At 36.4% G+C, this 23,885-nt stretch overlaps 1 protein-coding gene and 1 long non-coding RNA gene across 2 annotated transcripts in view; one reads left to right on the top strand and one right to left on the bottom strand.

The window, feature by feature from the left end:
• The window catches only part of LOC108737493 (neuroligin-1-like), a 279,274-nt gene that overhangs the window by 193,869 nt on the left and 61,520 nt on the right, over window positions 1–23,885 (bottom strand). The gene's annotated exons all lie outside the window — the stretch shown is intronic.
• LOC112904151 overlaps window positions 17,924–23,885 on the top strand; it is a 129,333-nt gene continuing 123,371 nt past the window's right edge. The window contains exon 1 of the long non-coding RNA XR_003230920.1: window positions 17,924–17,979. This is a non-coding gene — a long non-coding RNA (uncharacterized LOC112904151). The remainder of the gene's footprint in view (window positions 17,980–23,885) is intronic.

The following is a 23,885-nucleotide window of genomic DNA, read 5'->3' on the forward strand; positions in this document are numbered from 1 at the left end:
TTATAAATGGTCGAGGGGATTTTGTGCGAATCATTAATCAATAATCGTTGTCGGCGTTTTGATACTAATTTATCCTGAAAACCTAGTGAACAACTTTTTAGGACAAGGGATCATCGCATTTTATTTTAACGCAAGTTTTAAACATAGCAGTTTAGAATACAAAACAAATATGTTATAAAAAAAGGATTTATAATGCATAAAGTAGATATATATTGCATTCCTAATAATGGGATGGAGCCTATATACTATAAATTAAAGATTTTCTAAGACAGGGATGCCGAATTAATTATAATAATTAAGGTATACCTAACTAAAACCGAAGACTCATTGAACACGGACTTTTGGTGAACATTTTGCCTTACCTGTATATGCCAAAAGAAAAGTACTACCAAACTTTTAATTATGGAGTAGTTTTAGTAATATAGAGATGGTGTAATTTTATATTGTTGAACTAATCAAGTTGGGGTTGTAAAATCTCCGTGGAAAATGATTATTAAACGTCGGACAACAGCCTGTTATGGATGCCAAACCGGTACTAGAAGACACGAAATGATGCAAACGCTGCCAGAGAATGTGGTAATTTCCCTGGGGTGCAAGCCGGACATACTAGTTAAATACAGGAGCAACTCGCACAGTCTATTTCAAAGTGACTGTAAAATACGTTAAGAATTCATTACTTTTCGCTTTTATCTACAATATTAAACAGAGGGAAATGCAACACAAAACCACAAGTGTAGAAATAGGTAGGTTTTTTGTCCTTTTCCTAATGTCCTTTTCTGTACTCCTGACAATATATATACAAAATTTCATGATTATCCGTTGAGTAGTTAAGCTGTGACATGGCAGCAAACAAAAACACTCACTTTCGCATTTTATAATATTAGTTAGGATGTGTCTCACAGTACAAATTGGAGTGCCACAATTGCAGCAATTATAGAATGTGAATGCCTGAAGCACAATGAATATGTATGATATATATATATATATATAGATATGTATTGATGTACCAGATTTTGGTACAAACACGTTACCATGGATTGTATTGGTTTTTATTTAGGAAAAAATTTCTCTGCAACGAATAACAAAAAGTGCACAAACACTACTGCATATTTTCAATAAATTAATTCCAACAGAAAACGACCCGGTCATGTTTTGTCAGATACTGTGTATAAAATACTGGAATTATTCGGGAATAGGAAATATAAAATAGCTTTGGAGTAATTTGATTGACGCATACAACCAAAATTATACTGTGCCCAGTGAGGATAAATTGAGAACAGCACAATCAGTGGATTGATATTCACAATGGAATGGAAAAAAATTATTTTCGAGTCTAAAGTACCTGCGGGTTATTGAAAATAATAATTTTTTTAGTGTTTATTTTCTATCAACTAACGTTTCGACCTTTGGTTTAAGACTTTTATAAAGTAATTAAATTGTTAATACACGTGGAGGCCTACAATCAATCTTGTTATCAGACATTTTCATTGTGTAAAGCATAAGGCATCAATATTTAATTTTCATTTCATGCATAATGGATATGAGTTTTAATAGAATTATAAAATTTGTATTATAGTTTCTTCAATCTTATACACTAAAATAAAAACATACACATAGGTTTTTCAATGATGAATACATCAACCTGGTTTGGCACATCTATTCTTAGAGCAAATAAATTGTCGTATATTTTTGAATAAAATATTCTCGGTTTCGCCACCTACTAAAGAATGTGTTTTGGTTTATCGAAGGAGTGTAAATCGTTCGGAAAATTTACACCGAAACCCCATAAAAAAGGCGCTTTCCGCAATGATGACGTCTTCTCTTATCAGGTATCCGGAAAGCAAAGTTGTTAAGTTGCGCAAAAGGAAACCAGTCCCGGAACGTAAGACGCCGGAGTGCTGATAAAACTCTAAAATAAATGAACTTTAATGGAACGAGCGGGCTAGACGAGGGTGGCTGTGACGTGACGGAGCTGTGAGTGCGACAGGCGGGCGAGAGACCGTTGAAAAACCTGCCAATTCGAAGGATCGTGGCGCGTGAGTCAACTGTCAATTGCTGCATTTCGGGAGATTTGATACGCTTCGTTGCCCGTACGTGTGCACTGTTCCAGTTGCGCTAGAAAACGGACTTTTTAATTATCCAACTCGCGCCTGAGCGCCGTTTAATTCAGCCAGTTAATGTAACATGTTGCTATTTTCTTTCAGTATAATACAGCCAACCGTTCATTGTGCCGATTAACGTACTCCTTTTGATAATGTTCTCCTTTAAGACTAAAACATATTTTATCTTTATTTCTGAATCGACTACAGCAGAATTGCTAACTATTGATTAATTTTCAAAGGCATGTCGTCTATTTGAAGCGCACTATTATCTACTGGAGTTGAAACATGAGTTCATTAATTTAACCCAGTTAAACATTTTCTGAGAGTAGCGTCATGTTTACATATACTGTATATTGTACATACAGCTTTGACGCTTTATCATTACCAAATGGCTTTTAGTAGGTAATTTCTTCAACGTTGTGGTTATTTTTTTCCTCAAACTACTGTGCTACATTGAAATTTATTGAAGTGAAACTTCTTTACACACGGTAGGGTAAGTTCGTTTCATGCGAGTTGCTATGTAACGAAATCATGCAACGGATGTCCCTCCTCTAATCTGCCACGTAGTCGAGTTCGTAGTGGGGATCGCTTGAGCCGTGAGCCCTCTTCAATGCAACGTTCTTTCATATTAACCACTATTAGTAATTAAAAATGTTATAGTGTTTCATATATTTAGTATATATAATTACGTTAGTAAAAAATCGGCGGATCTGTGGTCAGAACGTAAAGCCGAAGGTCCCGGGCTCGATTCCCGGCGGGGCGTGACCACAGCAATAAAAATTTTCCCTCATTAACCTGAGGTAGTTTGCAGTAGATGGAAAATTGAAAATTAATTTTCACATTAATATTTAGAAATATCTAAATGTTCGTTTCTTTTCAAATTGGTTACTAATTTATTGAGAACTGAAAAAATTTGCTGATTACATTTCCGAGCGTATTTTAGATACGTTTCACATTAGCAACGATTTTTTTAAACTTTTACTAATTCTCGATCTGCAATAGAAGTTTGGCGAACCTACTCTCTTGCCGTAATGGTTCTTTTCAAAAGAAAACACGAACGTGCGGAGGAAGTTAATTAATTAAAATTGTAACTGTCGGCTTTGGCTGTGGGATTTTACGCGTTGGCAACATCCGAGCGCCGTAAATTTGTAGTAATAAAAGTGGCCAACCGGGATGTGAAGAAGCGGATTATGGAAAAGTTGGAATTTATTAAAAATGCCAGAGTTGGAAAAGTCGCCAGAGCTTTTAAGAGAGCGAGGGGAGTTTTTCTGTCGGTGTATAAGAATTTCTGAAAGCTCTCAGCCACCATCTCGCAATCAGATAATGTTCTAAACTTCCTTGTATCGTATCGTTTTAGAGCATGCGGATATTGTTTCGTAAGTGGTTTCCGCAAGTCGAAAACAAGCAAAACCGAAAACATACTATGTTACATGAACTTACTGATCTGCAAACAAATGGGTTGTAATTATCGTCGACATTGGGAGTAGACGTCTTAGCGACAGTTTGCAAAAAACCTGAAGAAAATCATTATTTTCAAAGGCTGAAATAAATTGAGTAACCTACTCTAGCTCCTAAAGTATAGTCACACCTTACACTCGTCCAACGGTGTCAAGAATCACCGAAAGGTGGCAATTTCATCAATTTACCGGTGTTGGAGTGCAAGTAATTCGACTGGGAGAGTCTGGGAGCCCCAGGTGAAAATCTTTTCTGTCGTCTCAGCAGATCTGAGGTAGGACTTGTGAACCGCGCAGCTGGGGTAGAGGTATTCGATTCTACATATGAGCGGCATATCTGCTCGGGTACTAAACCTTCTAGGCCTGGTAGGGGGTGGATAAATCCCGCAAGCATTAGAGAGTTCTAGATGTTTACTTATTTCTTAAATTAAACCGGTAGCGTTCGCTTCTACCTTATTAAGAGTATCTCAGTCTCTCAATGAAAGGGGCCGTGGTACTTAACCGAAAAGTAAGAGTTCCAACATTAATAAAAATAAACTGCTCGTGTAATTTAATCACATTTAGCTAATTTCTTTTAATTATATACCCACTTACGTGGTAATTGCGTACCTACTGTACCTACATGAAATTGTCGATGGCAATATTTTAGTTTCAGTACGAGTCCACGTGTACGGGCGTGAATAAATTGTACGGAAGTCTTGTACCACGTAATCCTCAGATCGCCTTATCTGGCAACAGTCCAACCATTTTCATTAGGGACAGGTGCGCTCCGGTGGTGAATTGTGGTATACATATCCCTGTGTTTGTACATACGTACATTTACGTAATTTACGGGCTAATGTTACATCTTTTTTATGTAATTATTATGACAACATAATCGTTTAAAAAAAAAGGAAGAAACCATGCATAACTAAAATATTTCACGTTATAATTTACGGTATTGCAATGCTTTGGTTACGAATTTTATTAACCTTTGGTTTATAGTTTAGTTTAGAATTAGGTACATATAAAAAGAAAGTAAAAAAGAAAAGATTTAGGTGAAAGCAGAGTAGCGCAGGATAGAGTCGCCTTCAATAAAAAGAAGTCACTTCTGCTCGCAAACGGTTAATTCGGTAATTCGAAAAAGGTTGTTATATTAGCGGTGTATTTTTGGAGCGCGGCGTTGTACGGATGCGAAACATGGACAGTGGGCGCGGCGGAAAAGAAAAGGTTAGAAGCGTTCAAAATGTCATGTTACAGGCGAATAATGAGGATACCGTCGATGGAGAAGGCTAGAAATGAAGAGGTATTAGAAAGAATAGGAGAACAGAGGACTCTATGGGATACAATAAGAAATAGGCGAGATAGGTTGGTAGGACACCTTCTCAGGCATGAAGGTCTAGTCAGAGACATATTAGAGGCAGAAACGGAAGTTAGGAGGGGTAGAGGTAGACCTAGATTAGATTATTGTTCGCAAATAGTCGTCGTTAGTAAATTAAACATCTTTCTCTATATTTTCTACTAATTTATACGTAGGTAATGCCTTCATTCTTTAGTTTTTGTAAATATATTCTGCCACATTTAAATAGTACCTTGCTCTAACTAAAACAATAAACTTTACCTAACAAAAGACATCGGATTGCGCATTCAAAGCCGACAGCAGTTTAATTTAACTTGTCGCATTGTAGAACCTGGTGCATACGTACGTACAGGTACATCGCGCGTAATGGTAGGTGAGCAAACAGTTGTGCCAGATTTCGTCTCATTCAATGTATATAGACACACTGTTTAAGATGATATTGTGAGCCTCGTCGAAGGGACTTGTTTGCGAGATGCATTTACCCCCCGTGAGATGGCGCGAGGTGCTCTGCCGGGAAACAATGGACCAAGATTTACGGTTCTCTCCGGTACGACAAGACATGGCAACAGAGAGCCGAGTGCAGCGGCAAAACGGTAGATGAGATGTGCATAATACAAAGGCTCTGATGAATGAGGATGCATAGTTCAGTCTGAATTCTTCTGCGGAGATTCATTGCAACCGGTAAACGGAAGCATAATCGGCCGTAATATAAAGCATTCTATGTTACAGCGCGCGCTCTGATCTAAAGTTTTCATCATCGTAGGGCTGCTCTCGTGCCCTTGTCTTTCTATTTAAAGCGATTCTAGTTCTTTTTGCCTCTCAGACTTCTTTTGTGGTAACCTCGTTATATAGTGCAACAGAAGGAACTGGGTCAGAAGTCTTTCGCGTTTTTGTGAATTTCAGATCACACTTAATCAAGGAGTAGCTTGGAACTGGTCCAATTTTTCGTTTTAGCATTTATGAAATGTTAAAGTAGAGACTGAGGAACAAAACACGTGTAGTTAAGTGCCATATCAGGAATATAGCAAGTACGGTAGGTATTGCGTTCGAAAAAGTTTATGTGAGTACTGGAAAAATTCAAATGAAGATAGCATTATCTGTTTAAACAGGAATTCATTCAATTTTATGGTACATTACGCGTTTGAGATTTGGTGTTTTAGGATGACGACGAGCAAACTACAGTGTTTATAGAAGGTTAGGTTAGGTTAGGTTAGGTTAGCCAATAAAGAAAAGGAAAGATAGGATAGTAGGACAACTTGTAAGTCACGAAGGGTTGGTTAGAGACATTCTAGATTTATAAATTGGAATAAAGCGCAACTAGACAGTTGGATTAGAGAGCGCAAGTGGGATTTTGTAGTTTTCGGAATATGTGAAGCTGCTTGTCCGACCAAACTTTTGAGGAACAACCCCATGATGTTGACCCCTCGGGGTTAGCAGGCATTGCAGTTGTACGTTTTTTTAGAGGAATAAATGATTACGATTCGAAGCATAATACTACAGCAAGTAACACTAATTACTTATTTAAAAATTAATGATCACAAAGTAAGTATATCGGTAGGTCGTGGTCAATGGCTTAATGATCTGATAGATATAGTATGTACTTATACCTGTAAGATTGACAAGTCAATATCCTTAAATCGGAAAGTCTTTAACTCGCAATTGCTGGCAAATTCCTGCAGATAGCCGTCAGCACGCCATCTGGAGATATTTAGTACAAACCATGTTTAATTATTTCACATCAGTTACGTTAAACAGGATGGATTTAAAAAAATATGAATATTTGGTAAATTTTACGAATTAAATAAAAACTTGATTTATATGTAGGACCTGTAGCACAAAAAGGGTTGGTAATGGAACTAATGGTTGGTATATATTATGTGCTTGATTAGATGGATCGCTTAAATAAGTTAAACTCTGTAATATCCGTGACCGAGCTACCTGACGCTATTTCCTGTATGTGGCTTTGTCGTAATGCGTCAGTACTAAATCATGATGGAGTGCATTTTACGTTCAATTCGATCGGAAGCTAAAATACGACCCTTTTTCCAAAAATTCTCTTACATTTTTCAATTTCCTACCTCTACGATATATTGGTGCGGAAGGCACCGAACCACAAAATCGAACAAAATTACCATTATAATTCTATTGCTCATAAACGAAAAAAAAAACCTTTTCTAACACTTTCTATTAATGTCCATTTTACCATTTTATCCGATTGAAATTGAAGAACTTATTGCGTACTGTTGTTAAGCTACTACAAACAGTTTGTAGTATAACTCTACTTATACCTATACATAAGCAGTTTATAGACTTATTTTAAAAATTGCTTATTTATTTCATTGTGTATTTATGTCACTTAGGCCTTCCCGTTTTACCAATATTTATATCATATTTGTATCATCAATCCGTAATCGACTCTTTCATTCGATACATGTCACATATTTATAGTGTCATCAAAAAAACTTGATTAGTTCTGGAAAACTTCTCATCAATTCCTCTTATCTTGTAGTATATACGATTGCTCCCGCGCGGTTAATAAAGGTGCAAACATGCCGCGGCGTATCGATTGCAGCCTCTGGCATACGTTTATAATAATACTATCGATAAGTAGTCCAATTTATTAAATTTGAAGCCTTGCTTCTTGTGATTAGTAAACAAACAAAGAGTGGATAATGTCACATCGTGTATCATACTCTAAGAAATTAAAGCTATTTTTACGAAATAGTTCCACAAACGGAATTAGAAATAAATGATTTTCGAGTTTCTTCCTAGATTGCCGATCTGACTTTTCTTCATGCCAAATTTTAAGATTCTCAGGCAATGGAAAGTACTCTGTACATAAATATGTTTCAATGATCAGTAAATGAGTTCATAGACAGAAAACGAACAAATTGTTCCAGATTTTTTACATAATTATAATAAAAGGCATTCTGACTTGGGATTTTATCTCTTATGGAATTATTTTTGGACGCTTTGTATATCCAAGTGGATTTTGTAGTTTAAGCTTCCCGGTGGTCAGGATCACATTTTTTTGTTTGTTTTCCAATTATATAACATACAATTTCTCTTTTGTATGAATAAGATGCAGTCCATTATTGTAATATTTTTTTTGAATATCGGAGACGATTTTTCCTTTTTGGGGGTTCACCGCACTGAGATATTAGACTTTTAAATGTATGCTTGCGTTGAAAAACTTCCGTTCGTGTTTTTCCAATATTCAAATATGTTAAAATATTGGAAATATGCAAGAGTGCTCGAAGCGTTGCCCGACGTAGCGCAGACAGAACTGTCGACACCTTACAATTTTACCGACGTGGTCGAAAGCGACTTATACATTTTTGATGAGCTTTTTAAAATTTAAATTAACTTTCACGTTTAACCAGTTTATTTGACGTTAGTTGCAGTCAAATCCAATTCAAAAGAAAAAACTACTGATAATATAAATAAGTTTATTTAAAGGTTACAAAATTAATAATATCTATAAAGGATTTATCAAGCATATCTTAAATGCACTAAAAAGCAAAGACTTTAAGAGAATTGTAACGAATGTAACGAATTTTGTAGTATATTTGTTTGTTTAAACAAATCCATAGTTAATTTTCTAACAATCGGTTATTTATATCATTGTAAAATAACATTGTTTATTTTGCTCTTTCGCGCACCCATTCTTCTATGGTCAAGGAATATTCCCGTTTATGGCTCGCAATTGCCGATTTTCGGATACATCAAAAGCAGCGCCTGTATCGATCGCTTACGGCATTCCCTCATATTAGTATGTATGTTTAATTTGTTGTTTTTTCTTGTTCCACCAACATTTATTATAAAAGATAAATGGGGTATTTACATCGTTTCACTTCAATATTAATTTAGAACACTTATTCCATGATGTTTATTAAAGTATGTTCAGTAAAAATTCTGGTAAAGCTATAGTCTACAAAATTAGTATAACGCGCAATTAGCTTCTAAATTAAATGTCAGATAATTCGTACAACTGGTTAATCGATAGAACAATAACTGGATTTTAAATCACCTTTTTATAAAAGATTATCCCCATGCAATTTGACAGATTATCCCCATTAAAAATATGTATTCTTTTATACTGACGCTGTTGTCGAGATGCACATTCGGTAATTATCACCGTTATAAATGGTCGAGGGGATTTTGTGCGAATCATTAATCAATAATCGTTGTCGGCGTTTTGATACTAATTTATCCTGAAAACCTAGTGAACAACTTTTTAGGACAAGGGATCATCGCATTTTATTTTAACGCAAGTTTTAAACATAGCAGTTTAGAATACAAAACAAATATGTTATAAAAAAAGGATTTATAATGCATAAAGTAGATATATATTGCATTCCTAATAATGGGATGGAGCCTATATACTATAAATTAAAGATTTTCTAAGACAGGGATGCCGAATTAATTATAATAATTAAGGTATACCTAACTAAAACCGAAGACTCATTGAACACGGACTTTTGGTGAACATTTTGCCTTACCTGTATATGCCAAAAGAAAAGTACTACCAAACTTTTAATTATGGAGTAGTTTTAGTAATATAGAGATGGTGTAATTTTATATTGTTGAACTAATCAAGTTGGGGTTGTAAAATCTCCGTGGAAAATGATTATTAAACGTCGGACAACAGCCTGTTATGGATGCCAAACCGGTACTAGAAGACACGAAATGATGCAAACGCTGCCAGAGAATGTGGTAATTTCCCTGGGGTGCAAGCCGGACATACTAGTTAAATACAGGAGCAACTCGCACAGTCTATTTCAAAGTGACTGTAAAATACGTTAAGAATTCATTACTTTTCGCTTTTATCTACAATATTAAACAGAGGGAAATGCAACACAAAACCACAAGTGTAGAAATAGGTAGGTTTTTTGTCCTTTTCCTAATGTCCTTTTCTGTACTCCTGACAATATATATACAAAATTTCATGATTATCCGTTGAGTAGTTAAGCTGTGACATGGCAGCAAACAAAAACACTCACTTTCGCATTTTATAATATTAGTTAGGATGTGTCTCACAGTACAAATTGGAGTGCCACAATTGCAGCAATTATAGAATGTGAATGCCTGAAGCACAATGAATATGTATGATATATATATATATATATAGATATGTATTGATGTACCAGATTTTGGTACAAACACGTTACCATGGATTGTATTGGTTTTTATTTAGGAAAAAATTTCTCTGCAACGAATAACAAAAAGTGCACAAACACTACTGCATATTTTCAATAAATTAATTCCAACAGAAAACGACCCGGTCATGTTTTGTCAGATACTGTGTATAAAATACTGGAATTATTCGGGAATAGGAAATATAAAATAGCTTTGGAGTAATTTGATTGACGCATACAACCAAAATTATACTGTGCCCAGTGAGGATAAATTGAGAACAGCACAATCAGTGGATTGATATTCACAATGGAATGGAAAAAAATTATTTTCGAGTCTAAAGTACCTGCGGGTTATTGAAAATAATAATTTTTTTAGTGTTTATTTTCTATCAACTAACGTTTCGACCTTTGGTTTAAGACTTTTATAAAGTAATTAAATTGTTAATACACGTGGAGGCCTACAATCAATCTTGTTATCAGACATTTTCATTGTGTAAAGCATAAGGCATCAATATTTAATTTTCATTTCATGCATAATGGATATGAGTTTTAATAGAATTATAAAATTTGTATTATAGTTTCTTCAATCTTATACACTAAAATAAAAACATACACATAGGTTTTTCAATGATGAATACATCAACCTGGTTTGGCACATCTATTCTTAGAGCAAATAAATTGTCGTATATTTTTGAATAAAATATTCTCGGTTTCGCCACCTACTAAAGAATGTGTTTTGGTTTATCGAAGGAGTGTAAATCGTTCGGAAAATTTACACCGAAACCCCATAAAAAAGGCGCTTTCCGCAATGATGACGTCTTCTCTTATCAGGTATCCGGAAAGCAAAGTTGTTAAGTTGCGCAAAAGGAAACCAGTCCCGGAACGTAAGACGCCGGAGTGCTGATAAAACTCTAAAATAAATGAACTTTAATGGAACGAGCGGGCTAGACGAGGGTGGCTGTGACGTGACGGAGCTGTGAGTGCGACAGGCGGGCGAGAGACCGTTGAAAAACCTGCCAATTCGAAGGATCGTGGCGCGTGAGTCAACTGTCAATTGCTGCATTTCGGGAGATTTGATACGCTTCGTTGCCCGTACGTGTGCACTGTTCCAGTTGCGCTAGAAAACGGACTTTTTAATTATCCAACTCGCGCCTGAGCGCCGTTTAATTCAGCCAGTTAATGTAACATGTTGCTATTTTCTTTCAGTATAATACAGCCAACCGTTCATTGTGCCGATTAACGTACTCCTTTTGATAATGTTCTCCTTTAAGACTAAAACATATTTTATCTTTATTTCTGAATCGACTACAGCAGAATTGCTAACTATTGATTAATTTTCAAAGGCATGTCGTCTATTTGAAGCGCACTATTATCTACTGGAGTTGAAACATGAGTTCATTAATTTAACCCAGTTAAACATTTTCTGAGAGTAGCGTCATGTTTACATATACTGTATATTGTACATACAGCTTTGACGCTTTATCATTACCAAATGGCTTTTAGTAGGTAATTTCTTCAACGTTGTGGTTATTTTTTTCCTCAAACTACTGTGCTACATTGAAATTTATTGAAGTGAAACTTCTTTACACACGGTAGGGTAAGTTCGTTTCATGCGAGTTGCTATGTAACGAAATCATGCAACGGATGTCCCTCCTCTAATCTGCCACGTAGTCGAGTTCGTAGTGGGGATCGCTTGAGCCGTGAGCCCTCTTCAATGCAACGTTCGTTACAGGCAACTCCGGCATGTATAAGGTAAAATTTAAATTCATAGTGTACAAATAATACCATTAAACCAATTCATTAACCCCTATCCCGGTATGTTTGTGTATTTGAAGAAGTTCTTCAGTAGCGTGTTGTATAATTAGACGTTGTAAAATAATTCGACGAGGTCTGTATTCAATATAGACCACTTCGAATTATTTTATTCGATTATAGTAACGTGCCTATCACGTTGAGGTTAGCTACGCTGGGATTCGTTTCAGCAAATAGATATCCATATATTTAAATGGACCTTGTTGGAGCATACGTAATCCTAAAATGTAGCATCGTACTACAGATGGCGTTTATCGCGCCATTTGTGGTATTGTCTAAAAGGCGCTGTTAAGACACCAGGTAAAAGTAGGTTTGTGTCTGTCGGAGCTGTCTGCGATGCGTTGATGAGATCCAAAAACATCGAAATCGCGATCCGCGTCTGGCAGTTTCGACAGAATATATACCACGTCGAATTATTTTATTCGATTATGATAACGTGCCTATCACGTTGAGGTTAGCTACGCCGGGATTCGTTTCAGCAAGTAGATATCCATATATTTAAATGGACCTTGTTGGAGCATACGTAATCCTAAAATGTAGCATCGTACTACAGATGGCGTTTACCGCGCCATTTGTGGTATTTTCTAAAACGCGCTGTTAAGACAGCAGGTAAAAGTTGGTCTGTGTCTGTCGGAACTGCCTGCGACGCGCTGATGAGATCCAAAAAGATCGAAATCGCGATCCGCGTCTAGCAGTTTCGACAGAATACAGATCACTTCGAAGTATTTAATTAAAATGTTTGAAGTTTTTTTTAAACATGTTCGTTGCTTATCTATCTTTAAATTAGATACTGATAATTTTATATCCGCCTAATGGAAATCAGAAGTAATTTTCCAGGGAAACTTGGCAATTACTTCCGTTCGTGCTAAGGATATCCTCTTAAAGTAATTCTTGGAAACGTAGTTCCTGCTCTGCTTTTTACCCACCGCTTTCTCAAAGAGACCTTAGAGACTTAACCCTCCTGTTAGTTTAGCGATTTCTTTATTAATTTACACCCTTCCTGTGTGTGTCTTAATTTACTCCCTTCTGATGTATCCATCTTCTAATGCTATATCCGGGCTCTTCTCTCTAGGTTACAATATTTAAGTGCCATCTTCTCACACGCTCGTCTGTAGTTGAAAAACAAACCATACCTAAATATTTACTCTATATTTGGATGTGATGGGATATGTCAACAACGTTTCCAAAAAATCTTTACCTTACCTTTACTTCTTACAATTTTAGCAATATTTTCGATTATGTAGGACGTAAACAGGGATGGACCAACAACTTCGAATTAACCACGGCCACACTAACTCCTTAACACACATCAAGACTCAATACTCTACTTTTCGTGGTTATTGAAATATTGGTATTTCTCGTAAATTTCAATACTATTTGTAGTTGTAAAACAGTACTTTTAAAGTTTAAAAATCATTTTATTGCTGTTCAAATCTTTTTTGAGTTTATGTAGTTTGCAATGTGCTATCGTTAATTCTTCGGAATAATTCTAGCTCCGTTTGCCCTTTTCTTTATTTCTACATAAACGATAATTTCCAAACGGTTGACACTTGAAATTAAATTTAATTCCTCGCAACCGTCTTATTCATTTCATTTGACTGTTTTTTAAAGCTCTTCTTCTGTATTGTCTTGCATTTATGCCGGACGTTCCGACAATTTATTTCTGTCGATTCATTAATAATTTTTCTGGTGTTATTAATACGTAATAAGACCTTCTTTTGATATACGAGACAGGCAAAAAAGCGAAGAGATCTCCAAACACGAACTTTTTTAATCAGTGTAAATTATTTATCATTTTATTGTAGGCGTTCTAGTTAGACTTTTATGTAGAAGAGTAAACAAGATTCCCCGATAGACATCTTTCTTTGGTTGAAGACTTAAAAGAAAATTAATACTTGCATAAACAGAAATATCTTTTTCTTGTTAACTAACCATTTTCCCTTACGAATCCTTGTACTAGTACGCGAAACGTAAATGTAAATCAAAAAAGAATATTAAGCTTATTGGTTTTTCGTTAATTTTCTTATACTTGTCATCATATGCATAAGTACATATATTATCACAGTGAAAATTCAAATGTACCCATACAAATTAGGTATAATTATGTAGGTAATCTTAGCCTCATTGTCTTAAATTGTGTGTTAACAGCAAAAAGGTATCAAGTAATGCAACACCAAGAGTCAACCCCGCCCTAGAGCTTGTTTTTTTATATAAGAGGTCTGTTCAAAAAGTATTGCGAATTTTGTGTTTTTTCAAAAATTATTAATTTATTCATGAGTATCTATTTTGTCCAATTAAAGTAATCCTGTCCAGATATTATAAACTTGTGCCAACGTTTTTTCCAAGTACTTCAAAAAATCATTTTTTGTGATCTTGTTTAACTCGTCCTTCGACCCGCCGTATCTCCTTAATCATAGCGTAGCGTCGTTCTTTCATGGACCTCCTCAGTTTCGGGAACAAAAAAAGTCACAGGGGGTCAGATCTGGGGAATACGGTGACTGCGGTATTATAAGTGGTTTGTTTTTGGCCAAATATTCGCGGACAAACAACAATGTATGAGGAGGGGCGTTATCATGGTGCAAAAGCCAATTTTTATTCTTCCACAAATCCAGGCGTTTCTGGCGGATTACTTCACACAAATTGCTTATAACTTACAGGTAATATCCCTTATTGACCGTTATACCCTGTGGCAAGAAGTCATGATGCACCACGTTCCTGCAATTGAAGAAAACTGTAAAGAAAATCTTCACATTCGACCTAACTTGGCGCACTTTTTTCGATCTTGGCTCGTGTGGCAACTTCCATTGAAATGATTGGGCTTTGGTTTCCACGTCATAACCATAAACCCATGATTCGTCACCAGGTATAACCCTCTGGAACAAATTTGGGTCGTCGCGGACTGAGTCCAACAACTCCTTAGCAATGTTAATGCGATAATGTTTTTGATCGAAATTGAGTAATTTTGATACGAATTTCGCGGCGACCCATGTCATGCCCAAATCATTGGTAAAAATCGAATGGCAGAAGCCAATCGATATGTTTAGGTCTTCAGCAACTTCTCTAATGAGACAATTACAATTAGAATTAGACAAGTTTACACATTTGAATAATATGCAGTGGCGTATGTAAATTCAGGCCCACTCTACAATCAGGATTTCTTCGCATCCTTACCGTGTAAAATATTAGTTATAAAAAATAATAACCCATTAGATAGCGATGTACTGTCTACCATTTACTTTAATTGAGTCGTATTTGGGTGATAGTACTCGGATGCACAGAAAATTGTCCCTTCGCCGTGCAGTTAGCCGCAGTTAAATTTTTTGACTTAATGGAAGGACTGTGCTGGGAGCCAAATACGGATAAACGGCTATTTCTACAGGGTCCTTCCGATTGCATATACATGTATAAATTAAGTAAATGGATCCAGTCAGTTTACTACAGCACAGACAACTGACAATCAGCGTTCCAGTTGGCTGAAAGAGCAAACGACCCAAGTTCTGGCAACTTTTACGAGTGCCGCCCTTACGAATGCAACACTGTACTTTACGTACTTTTGGAAGTGAAAAGGTCGATCCGAGGGTTGAAGGTATGTCCATGGGGTTGTTCGCCGCATCCGCCGTCAGCGGTCGCTGCCACCGCCGCCCGCCGTTCCCGTCACGACGTAAACTGCTCGAGCTGACTCGCGATTTATGGGGCGGCAATAAAAGCGAGTATGTGCACATAGAGATAGATGGCTCCGTGAAACAATACTTTTAAATAATGAAACCGAAATAGCGATGCCGCACCGTCGCAAATGTTACAGGATACACCAGTAAATGTGCACCCCATTTTCCGCTCGCATTATTCATAACTGTGTAGAAAATTCGCGCCCGTTACGCCAAAATAGACAAGCCATTCAACAAACGTCGTCTTCGATCGACGTGAACATCAATCCAACGTTACGTCATTTGTGAAGCTTTTCAAGAGCCATTAAGATAAACATAAAAGTAAATTGCTTAGAAATAGGGAATCTACCTAATGATACCTTAAACTGTTTTGTCTTCAATTGTTTTCGATAAGAATTAAGGAAATACCTGGGAGAGAATCAGACAGGATAAGTATTGCAGCTGTAAACGAAATAGTAAATGACGCGAGAAATATATGTATAAGTTGCAATAAATTGGTTTAGAAAACTGATATCATCATCATGATAAGGTCGTCAGTCCTAAGACTGGTTGGACACGCACCTCCACTGTTTCCTATCTTAAGCTAATCTTTGCATTTCCGTAAAACTAGAACAACCCATATCCTTAACTATTTGCGAACAGTAATCTAATCTACGTCTATCTCTACCCCTCCTAACTCCCGTTTCTGCCTCTAATATCTCTCTGACTAGACCTTCATGTCTAAGAAGGTGTCCTACTAATCTATCTCGCCTATTTCTTATTGACTTTGTAGCCACTGTCGTAGTAATGAGATGTGACTAACAAAGGTTGTGGTTCTGAGAAGAACCGATTTCCAACGAGGTTGAACACATTGCTCTGTCTATGATGAGTGGTAACACTGGTACAGCATCCGATGGTTGATACACTTGTGGTATTTAGGGGTTGATACTGTTGCAGTATCCAATAATAGCGAGCCTGGTGTTAGACTGATTTATTTTACTATTTACACGCTATTTATACAAAACTATTTACATTGGTTAAAATGGCAAAGAACATTTCAGCAATTTACATTTGTGTATGTAACTGCCTTTGACATAGTTAGTCGCACTGTGTCGCGACCTAACTAAGTCAGCACAAATGAAGACGCTTAATTGATAGACATTAGAATTGTTTCTTGCTATACCGAGTGTTCCCACAACTTCCATAGATTCCTCTGTTCTCCTTTTTTGTCTCTTACCTCTTTATTTCTAACCTTCTCCATTCACAGTATTACCCTAACCTAACGTTTTCTTTTCCGCCACGCTCAACATCGAAGTTTCGCACCCGTACAGCACCGCGCTTCAAACATACATCTTTAACAATCTTTTTGGAATTTCTAAATTAACCGTTTACGAGCATAGAAGTGATTTGTTTTTGTTGAAGGCAACTCGACCCTCCGCTATCCTCTGCTTTATATCCCAACTACTCCTTCAGTCTTGACTTATCTGCTAATACTGTTATATCATCTGCAAATCTAAGCATATTATTCTTTTACCCCTGTATATCTATCCCTATAGTTTTACTGTCTTTAATGATGTGTTGATCGCGTATATAGATTAAAAAGTAGTGGTGAATGATATATGGGACTTATTATTTTAAGTTTAATCTATTAATCTATTATAGTTTTATCAATTAATAGGCCAGCAGTACTTTTAACGATTAATTAACGGTTTGGTTCAATTGTCGATTGTGCATGTGCCTATACTCAGAATACGAAAAGCTCAGTGAGAAATTCTACAATTAGAGAAATGTTCGCCGAATAAACCTTTTAACGTTCTCGCGAAAAAAAGTTTTTCTGAGGAATCCCGTTTCACCGCATTCACAATCGGTTCGCATGAGCCCATTACTTCGGGCTTTCAACATCATTTACTGGATTATGCCGTAATACATGAAAATTCGCATTTGCATTATAAGCCCGCGGCCATAAATATAATTAATGTTCCCGTCCGTGTTGGTAATGCTCTAACGGATTAATAAGATGAAAAGTGAACAGAGATTTCGTCGGAAAGAAAGGTACAATGTGGACTAATTTACCAACGCAACGATTTGATGTCGTTAATGTATCATAATTTAATAAAGCAAATAAAGCACATGGCAGTTATTTACACGAGACTATAATCGACAAGATTATATTAACTTAACTATCATAAGTATGACGAATGAGCATAAAAGTAGATTCGAGATGGGGTAGTAAAAATATTGAGTACATCTATACTTATATAACAGATATATTATTATTTTAGGTCTGTGAACTTCTTGCAGTGTTTTAGACTTTGTACCAAAATTTTTGCCTAAACTGAGATTTGACGCTCACACTTCGGGTGATAAAGATTCTTTTAATATACAGAGTGTTTAGACAATAAACAAGTAATAACGTTTCGCGTTTTTATTTTCAGATATTACTGGATAAATATTTTGATGAACTGGTCAGTTTCTACACTCTTGCAGAGGGTAAGTTTTGATTATTAATCATTTTATTTTGTTGAATTTTTAATATGATAATATTAATAGTGAGATAGGACAGTAAATATGTACTATAAATCATTACAATTCATGAAGTAGCATTAGATAAATTTCAATTTCAACCAGTCACAATCAGGATGATTCTTTCTAAGAATATTTAATGTTATCACAGAAAACTGAATAAAGGTTACATTCACAATCACATAGAGCCCTTTTTAAAAATACATCCACCGCTTTTCAAATAAGTTGTAGGAAAGTACAACACACAATGCATTTGCTTCCTTTACATTTCTTCAGTGTAATGGGTATTGTATTGTAATTTGTATGACTAACAATTAAAAAAAAACTACAACGTGTAATTATACAACACGCTACTGAAGTGAAACTTCTTCAAACACACAAACAACCGGGATAGGGGTTAAGGAATTGGTTTAATGGTATTATTTGTACACTATGAATTTAAATTTTACACTATACATGCCGGAGTTGCCTGTAACGAAAGTTGCATCGAAGCGCGCTCGCGGCTCAAGCGATCCCCATTACGAACTCGCCGAGCAGAAGGGGGACATCCGTTGCATGATTTCGTTACATAGCAACTCGCATGAAACGAACTTACCCTACCGTGCGTAAAAAGGTTTCACTTCAAAAATGAATGTTCATAAACAAACACCCAATTAGGTAGCACATTCATTTCCACAAGTAGATCCAAGAGAACCGACATTAACCCCTGAACCAACAGTTTCTTTCACCTCTGCTTACAATAAAAAAGAGGATCTCTTTCGCTAGTTACAATATTAGGTACTCATTACTAGACAAGTAAAGTTCAAATTAAATAATTAATAATGAATGTAATAGCACTACAAAGAATCTAGTAATAATACATTTTAATTGAATTAGGTGGTTGTGACGGATGTCTAATTTATTTTCGAAAAAATAGGCGTTATCATTATACGTCAACCCCCTCTAAATATTATTTTTTGTTTTCGTTTTTTCCTAAGATCCCAGCATGTCTTCATTAATCTTGTATTTTTTGATGTAATTGCTTATTATGTTACTGGCAGTTTCTCTCAGAGGGTCTGACATTTAGAAATAAGAATCACTTAAATTTCATTAATATTTTACGTCTTATTTGTCGGAAGGAACGCAACGTGAAATGTTCAATTAAACGTACATAATTTCGGCAGTGTAACTGTTCCGAAACTTCACCAAACACGACGGAAATTGCTCTCTTCATCCCACCAATTTCCGTTCTGTTAATAGCGTATATTATTCACAAATACAGATTGCATGCATTATAATTGTACGTACATATATTCATAGGTATATCTGCACTTAAAATACATTTAAACTGGCTGGTTTCGGTGCTGGTAGTCTAATTTGTGCACCATATTATACACCGACGCCAAAAGGTGGAATTGCGGGGCGTCGGTGTAGCGCCGCCGACGCTGGCAACGTGGCCGGTGGTTGCCGTCAGTTAGCAATATTTCTGCACTAATGAGATTGTACTTTAGAGATGCAATTAACACCTGATCTTTCGATAAGATTACCGTCCGAGAGCTGTGCTCGCTCCCTAGCGTAACGTGATACAATCTTGCAAATTCTACGCGCATAGGCATTAACGGTCCCGCTATTTCGTCGCTTGTGTATCTACTTTCTCTATACTTTACTACAATCATTATTTATTTATCCACTCCATATTTACATATTTCTAACTATTGCACTTGTATATGTAACTGGAAATGAAATTTATTACGGGGTTTTAAATTAAACAAACACGTAATAATATTTATTTATTTTGTTCAACACTTAACACTATTCTGTACACTAACTGTAACCGCGTCAATCGCGGCAGACCCCGGAGGGTGCAGGCCGGGCTTGTTGGTATTACTAATGTTCCAAAGTGACTAGACCCCGGAGGATGCACAGTCGGAAGGAGCTATTAGTTGAAGACCAACTCTTTTCCTTCGAAAAAGAAAACTTTTGGGTGTTTCATTCCCATCAGCTAGTAATGTTGGTGGGCGGGCAGTCCCTCCGGACTACGCCGGAAGGTAGGGCGGAAGGCCCTCTTCAGCCTGCTTTCAGGAATCGTGGGAATGGGTGGGTGGTGGTTCGGGTGAGACGGACGAAATGAAGACAGAAGAGAATGAAAAATTATCTGTGGAATATTACTGCCTCAGCATTTGCCTAAGTGATCCAAGGAAACAGAATAACTTGGACCAAGGCAGACTGACCCGGAATCGAACCGGCGTCCTCCCGAATGCTAAGCAATGGTCTAGACCTCTAGGCCATGCCGCTCGGTGGTGTGGCTCCTTAAATATTAATTCTGGGTGCCAGAAAGGGAAAGGGTGGCTGGGCCACATCGACCTGGTAGTAAAGGTAGCGTTTGGGGTAGCTGGTGGCGCTATCGGAAAGGGTGGTCCGGATAGTGGCGATACTACCAGTGGTTGTGACCGCGAAGTTTAAAATGGAATAGGTTACAAATCTAGAAATTGTATATAATTCCTAGGAAATGTATACAATTCCAAGGCTATTTAGGAAATCTATAAAATATTACTATAAATATGAAACACTTTGACATTTAGTAGGGGTTAATACCAAATATTAATGTGAAAATTCATTCTAATTTTCCCCCACTACAAACTACCTCAAATTAATGAGGAAAAAACATTGTTGCTGTTGTCACACCCTTGTGAAAGCCAAAGGTCCCAGGTTCGATTCCCGACAAGGCTGTGACTACAGCAACAAAGTTTTTCCCTCATTAATTTGAGGTAGTTTGTAGTGGGAGAAAATTGGAAGGAATTTTCACATTAATATGAAATATTGTTTCAAAGATTTTTTAATACACACATCCTGGGAAATGTATATACTTCCTAGGAATTGTATGAAGTTCCGATATTGCACTAGAACATGTATGAAACTAATGTTTTCTGTGCATAAAAGGAATAAAACGTGTTAGTAGACTGAAAATCAGAGTTATCTGTGTTTACGCAATTCTAATCCTCTTATTTCGCTAATCCTGCGTACCCATTGCCATTTTGAATGTAATACACTTCCGGGGGATTTTAGAAATTATATAAATTTCCTAGGAATTGTATGCAATGGAAGATTTCATACATTTCCGGTAACATATATACTATATGAATAGGTATAGCTATCGGGCCCTATCTTATTGAAGTTGATTCAACTATCTATTAATGAAAAGAATCCTATTTTATAGATTTGCGTCATAATCCTTCACTACTGGTAAAGGTCCCGCAAATTGAACTAAGGGTCGGCCAACGTCATAAGTTAGTTAACCACTTCTCTACCCCTGTCAACGTCTGACTGAAATAATATAAATAAGCTTTTTAACATTTTAATTATTCTCCCTCTTTTCGTGTTTTATTTTTTACTATAATATGCCTATACGGAAAAAATGAAAAAGGAAAATTTACCTAAATATTGAAGTGATATTTACAATTTATCCCACTAGCTCGTTGCTTCGTAAGCGAAAATAATAAAAATTATAATTTGGACCCGAAATAAAATCCCAGCAGAAATAAATTTATTAGGTATTTTAGTTGATATTACAAATTAAATTGTAATAATTAAGAAAGAAACAATGTTTGGAATATTATTAGAAGTTACCTAATAAATTCTATTATTTCTACCTCAAATTAGATCATTTACAATCAAAAATTGAAATTTTTGCGTTTTCATAAAAATTTAAATTTTATAGAAAGACATGACATTGTCTATTTTGAAAGGACCTTGCTAGATCCTTACGGAAAATGGTCCTCTGTCAAAGACGCATGTACTTGATTGGATACCTTCCTTATTGCTAATTTTTTGTTGTTGTAGGAAAAGACACATACTTTATTGCTTCTTTGTTACAAAATTAGTAAGAAATTTTCGCCCTGACACGCCACTAATGTAATTGATGATCTGTCTTACTTGGAGCCCATTAGACATTTATCCTGGTCGATCCATGTTTATCCCTCAATCGAATCGTGGCATAAACTCTACAGGAACAATTGAAACTCGACACGAAATTTACGAAGCCACAGCAGCTTATGCCCCAGTCGTAGTAGACCGAATTGCTCTCGAGCGATTTATTTACTCGGGTCGATCGAACTAATTCGATTGTTTGTTTTATCGCGCAATAACGAACCTTCAGGAGGTAGTTATTGCGGAAGAACACCCAAATTTTGCATAGATGTATACAAAATATATTTGCTGTACATAGATGTACTTACATTTAAATCAAATATCAGATAGTTTATGTTGCGACTGGACATTTTCATAGGTCCTGTTTACCGGCCGTTATTAGTTCACTTGAAATTCACAACCCCCAAGCCTATTTAGTTCTCAAATATTGATACAAGCTGTTCTTGTTCTCTATTCCACGTAATATATTAGTAGGTACGTATAGATACTACTAATTTATGCTGAAACTCCACATCCTCCGGCTTACTAGATAATTTGTACAGCTTAGTCACTTTAATTATCCAACTCTGCTTATGACAGGGACTTAAAAAAACTACATAGAAGTTAATCGTATTCAAAATACTCATACAGAAAGTATCGGGTTGTTCGGAAAGTCATTTCGTTTTTTCTCGACAGAGGATTTAATTGTATTCTTTTGCACCCAACATCACATTTAAGCCGTATAATTTTTATATGCTTTGAGAGCTCATATAGCAAGGCTTGTGTGTGAAAAATTCCAATTAATTCTACGCAGTAGTTTTTGGTTGGTGCCCTTTTAAATATGGAGAGCGATAAGCAGCATTTTCGACATATCTTACTGTTTTACTACAGAAAGGGTAAAAATGCTGTTCAAGCCAGAAAGAAATTGACTGATGTGTATGGAGAAGGTGTGTTGACAGTACGCCAGTGCCAGAACTGGTTCGCTAAATTTCGATCCGGCAATTTTGATGTCGAAGATGCACCACGTTCGGGAAGGCCGGTTGAAGCTGATAAAGACGCGATAAAGGCATTAGTTGATGTGAACCGGCGAATAACAACACGTGAGATCGGATTGAGGTTAAATTTATCAAATTCAACAGTTTATGACCACTTGAAAGGCCTGGGATTATCCTCGAAGCTCGATGTATGGGTTCCCCATGTTCTCACAGAGAGAAATCTGTGTCGCCGCATTGACGTCTGCGATTCGCTTCTCAAACGTCACGAAAATGATCCGTTTTTGAAGCGCATCATCACTGGGGACGAAAAATGGGTTGTATACAACAACGTCAAACGCAAGAGGTCATGGAGCAAAAAAGATGAACCGGCTCAAACCATTTCCAAAGCCGATATTCACCAAAAAAAGGTGATGCTGTCTGTTTGGTGGGATTTTAAAGGAATCGTTTTTTTTTAGCTTTTACCGGATAACACAACGATTAATTCGGAAGTCTACTGTCATCAGCTGGACAAACTGAATGATGCACTTCAACAGAAAAGGTCAGAACTAATCAACAGGAAAGGTGTAGTGTTTCACCAAGACAACGCGAGACCTCACACAAGTTTGGTCACTCGCCAAAAGCTTTTACAGCTTGAATGGGATACAATGCTACACCCACCATATTCTCCAGACCTGGCACCATCGGATTATTATTTGTTCCGGTCACTCCAAAATTTTTTAGACGGTAAAACCTTCACCTCAAATGAGGAGGTCAAAAACCTCCTCGATCAGTTTTTTGCCAGCAAAGACCAAAAATTTTATGAGCGTGGAATTATGCTACTACCAGAAAGATGGCAAAAGGTGTTGGAGCAGAACGGTCAATATATAATTTAATAAAGTATTTGTTTATTATACGAAAACTGTCTTTCATTTCCACAAAAAAAAATGAAATGACTTTCCGAACAATCCTATAGAAAGAAGGATTTCTAAAAGCTTTCCCTCTTATATGTATTTA

This window comes from Agrilus planipennis, unplaced genomic scaffold (genome assembly GCF_000699045.2).
Source record: "Agrilus planipennis isolate EAB-ADULT unplaced genomic scaffold, Apla_2.0 scaffold117, whole genome shotgun sequence".
Classification (NCBI taxonomy): Eukaryota; Metazoa; Arthropoda; class Insecta; order Coleoptera; family Buprestidae; genus Agrilus; species Agrilus planipennis.